Genomic DNA, 5,000 nt, shown 5'->3' on the forward strand with positions numbered 1-5,000 from the left:
ATGTTTGATGCCCTTGAGTTCTTTGCATGCCCGAATAGGATGAGAGCTGCGTATAGCCTAAAGTCTTTGTTGGGTAGTAGGTTGACAAGGGCACTAGCCACCCGTTGAGATACAACCGCCAGAGAGTTATTGGGTCCTTTGATTGGCCAGTAATTACTACATTGGATCCTCTTTTCTGGGTACGGTTCATTTTACCTTTGCCTACACATACACCGAATAGTCTGGCTTATTCTTTACATATTTCTAGTTTTTAGCAAATCTTTTCGGTTGAGGCTTCCAACTAAAAGTTCCTATCCAACAATCCTGTGATTAACTGCAGGGCAATAAACTACTAAATACTGAATCACCACTGAGATAAGCATAGAGATAATTGCATGGTTAAAACGGACTTCAATAAATCGGTTTGTGAACTTACCCTGCCCCTTCTCATTAGGGAAAACAGAGGCAGGGGGGACATTCCACGGCTTTTGAGCAGAGGGATATGATCAATAATTGAACCACCCAGTTTTTTAAAAGTTTAAAGGCCACTAATGAATGGCAGAAGCAAGGGACAGTGACAATACCTAAACCCAAGAAAGGGCCAGACAATGGCTGCTGATGACTCAGCAGGTAGACCTATAGCCAGGCAATGGCTGCTGATGACTCAGCAGGTAGACCTATAGCCAGGCAATGGCTGCTGACGACTCAGCAGGTAGACCTATAGCCAGACAATGGCTGCTGATGACTCAGCAGGTAGACCTATAGCCAGACAATGGCTGCTGATGACTCAGCAGGTAGACCTATAGCCAGGCAATGGCTGCTGATGACTCAGCAGGTAGACCTATAGCCAGGCAATGGCTGCTGATGACTCAGCAGGTAGACCTATAGCCAGGCAATGACTGCTGATGACTCAGCAGGTAGACCTATAGCCAGGCAATGGCTGCTGATGACTCAGCAGGTAGACCTATAGCCAGGCAATGACTGCTGATGACTCAGCAGGTAGACCTATAGCCAGGCAATGACTGCTGATGACTCAGCAGGTAGACCTATAGCCAGGCAATGACTGCTGATGACTCAGCAGGTAGACCTATAGCCAGGCAATGGCTGCTGATGACTCAGCAGGTAGACCTATAGCCAGGCAATGGCTGCTAATGACTCAGCAGGTAGACCTATTGCAACCCCATCCTTAGCTCACAAGAATGGTGAGGATGCAGATACTACAAGAAACTATAGAGCTTAGGCAGGACTCGAATCCCAGTCTGGCGATCGCCAGGCAAGGATGTTTCCAATCCTAGTAGAAGGATTGTTTATCTACACAGAGTGATTGTTAAAAGAGGAGACCTGACGAGTATTAAGTAGATTGGGGTCACCGTAAATCTCGTGTTAAACATCTCAATCACGCTAAACAGTTATCCCCTACTGCAAAGAATAAGATAATAAAAATATATATATATTAAAATTACTGCCCATTTTCATCCAGACGAGAGTTCTACGGTGTTTAAGTAGTTATTTGTTTGTAGAAAATGTTATCCATAGAATAAGAAATGCTTTTGTGGGCCACAAACTTCCACTATATAACTACATCCAAATGTCCTTTATTCCAGGTCCGAATCTCCTTCAATCACACTTACTTATTGCCAATCAATTTTTATATACCTAGTACAAAGATTCACTCACAGCTTTATGCTTTATCCTGCTAACAATTAAACAAACGAAGACGCAAACAAATCGATGCACAAGCATGATCTAAGCAAATGTCATTAGCCTAGTTGAAAAGAAGAAAGCTTCAAAAAAGTGTCATTGTCAACAGCTCTGATATTGCTGGCTACGTGTTTTCGCGTCAAGGTTTTTCTGTTCTGCAAATTCCTTCTTTTATAGATTACTCGAGTGCTTCATGAGCATCTCTTATAGCTTGTCTGTCGCACCGTTAGCAAAGGAACAAAATATATGTGATAGGTTAAAACCAGGGTTAAAAGAATATCCTTTTAACTCCGGGTTAAAACAAGATTAGCTGTAGGCCTATACGTCGGTTACGAATCGACTGAATGAATTTCTTTTTTTCTTTTAATTTTCTTCTTCAAATACAGATATAAGTTTGTAGCTTTTTTTTCGACGAAATAAAAAAAAACGTTGAATATTTCAGTATTACTTTATCTTGATAAAGTTATAGCACGTATTATGTTAATTAAAAAAGGGATGTCTTTCTTTGTCTCATTAGTCGGTCTATTACGATTACAATGTGATATTCATTACACAACATTACTTCGGTGTAATTACGCAAAAGGTTTCAAAATTAAAGGTATAATCTGTTTCTCTTTGTCGTTGTTGAATTAGTTATACTAATGTTTATTCTGAAGAATTTAACAATTCATAAATTTAGCCTTACCTTTTCTCTCTCTCTCTCTCTCTCTCTCTCTCTCTCTCTCTCTCTCTCTCTCTCTCTCTCTCTCTCTCTCTCTCTCTCTCTCTCATTGAAAAATTTAAACTTGCTGTCTTAGTAATGTCAACCAAATCAAAACACTGAATTCACACGATAGCATCTAAAATTGCAACGCTTGGATTATGAGTGAAATATCTCTCTCTCTCTCTCTCTCTCTCTCTCTCTCTCTCTCTCTCTCTCTCTCTCTCTCTCTCTCTCTCTCTCTCTCTCTCTCTGAGATAGCTTGCGCGTGTGTACAGGCATCATTATCAAAAGAATATTGAATAAATATGATCCTCCCAAGAATATAAAAACATAATAGTTTGTATTAATCACATGGATTGACATATTAAAAGGTCGAATTTTCTAAAAGTTCTTCCAATCTATTTAAATAATGATAGAAATAACAATAATGGTGGTATATAAATGCACGTTAGTCTATAGCGATTAGCATTCATGAGTTATCCATAAAAATATTAAAAAGAAAACGAATTAAATTTTGTTATTGAAAACTCACTTTTTTATTATATACTTAATCATTCTACGATATTCCACTATTTTCAATATCTCACGTTTTCTTCCGTGCCTTACAAAAAATATAACCATTAAATCTATTAAGACTTGAGTTTAGACTTCCATTCAGGGCTGAAGTGCAAGACAATATCATAAGCTAACCTACATAATCGAAAAAAAAACTTGCTCGTTATAGATTTGGTCTTCGTAACGTCTCAATGTGAATATTTTTTTTTATTGAGGGGGGGGGGGAATGGACAGTTTTATAAGGCATTGTAATACTAAAGATAATTGAATGGAAAGATATTCTTGTATGCTAAATTCATAAATTTGTCAAAAATGTAATATATTAATTAAATTCCTTATGCAATCCATCTTCATTATGATTACGTGCCAATCTTAAGCTGAATATTAGGCTACCTGAAGATATGATTTTCTTACAATAAAATACAGTGAGAAACCTATATAACACGAAGTGAACAGCTCAATACATATACAAACTTTTAGGGAACACAGAGGACAAATATTTGCTCATCATGAAAGTAAATGATATGCAGGAAGAGTTTTACGGTCTCTCGGTAATTTGGAGATGTTTTGACTAGTCTATGAGGGCCATTTTCGTTGTAATTTTCAAAGAAGAGGACCGGATTGGTCTTATGATCTGATTTGATTTGTTAGATTTCCTGGGCGACCCCCTTCCTCGTTAAAGGTTGAAATATTGGTCATTTATTTTCTTACACTTTCGGATTAAGTAATTCATATTTTGAAGGAGACAAAATTTGTGGTCACCAAAACCTCGTGTCAATTTAGAGTCAAGAGAAAGAATACTGTAGGGGGAGTACCCCTTTACAGCTGTAAGATCACACCCAGTGGCCAATAAGTTGAAAAAAATTGTATAGGAACAGAAGGATTTTTAGAGAGGGGTGGTACTGAAAGCTGTATGTGGCAGAGGTAGCTGCTGGATTTTCCTTGACTGGCCCCGGAATTGGTCTAACCAGCTTCTAGAGCCCGATGTTTCAGTAAGACATGCAGTTTGGTGAGTCTACCCCCAGATATGGAGAGGACTGGAGAGGAGAGCTTCTTGTTCGCTGCTTTGAAGCCACGCTACTGTAAAGTCAGCAAGCAGGAGTTCCAAAATGCTGCACAGCCAGCCAAATAGGAGGTAAAAAAGAGGCAGAGGTTTGAGGTAGAGGTAAGGATAGAGGTTTTATGGCTAAAGAGTCCTTTTCTTATATTCACGTAAGCGTATCCGATGGCTTACACAACCATTTTGTTACAGCGTAAGTAGATAACCAAGTTTTCTTGCTAATCAACATCTGTTTCTAGTTGTTATCAAGACTAAACTTCTGTTGTATTGCCCCCTTTTGCCTGCCTTATTTTCATTGCACTTGATAGTACAGTGCACGGGAGGAAAATCGTCTGCAGTGTGCCCAGTCGGAGTCTTCCTCACCACTTAGAAGTAAGAATGTTTATTTGGTGGGTTTTAAAACATGTCTTGTTCAGTGATGAGTAGGGCTTCATAGATCCTGATTACATCTTCACAGCGGTATATTCCGTGCGTGGCACTGATAAATTCTTCCTGGACATGGTAGGACTTTCCTTTTAAGAGACAATACATGGTCATGCCGATGTAAAACTGCGAAAATTAATCAAGTATTTGCTCACCAACCCTACTTTTACTTACTTACTTTGATGGCTGCTTTTCCGGTCCCATACAGCAGGGGAACCCTACTCTCTACAGGACCTCCACTGTCGTTTTACTTTGTTCGTTCAGAGTATTTAACGTTTCATATCGCGTAAAATAATCATCATTTGACGGGCATAAGGAAGACTTTTGAATTAATGTCTAAGAGAAGAAAGGGTCTGAATAAATGAATTTCAGACAACAGCTGTGTAATTCTAGTAATTCTGAAATATGGAAGATGAAGATTCAATACAAAATCAATCCTGCTAATACAGCAATTTGATCATTTTTCTTATTCTAGCAGGAGAGGTGCACAAGAAGGTACATCTACCGAGTCATCAGCAGCCATTGCCTGACCCTCCCAGGTCCTAGCTTGGGTGGAGAGGGGGCCTTGTACACTGATCA

Source organism: Palaemon carinicauda, chromosome 15 (assembly GCF_036898095.1).
Source record: "Palaemon carinicauda isolate YSFRI2023 chromosome 15, ASM3689809v2, whole genome shotgun sequence".
Classification (NCBI taxonomy): domain Eukaryota; kingdom Metazoa; phylum Arthropoda; class Malacostraca; order Decapoda; family Palaemonidae; genus Palaemon; species Palaemon carinicauda.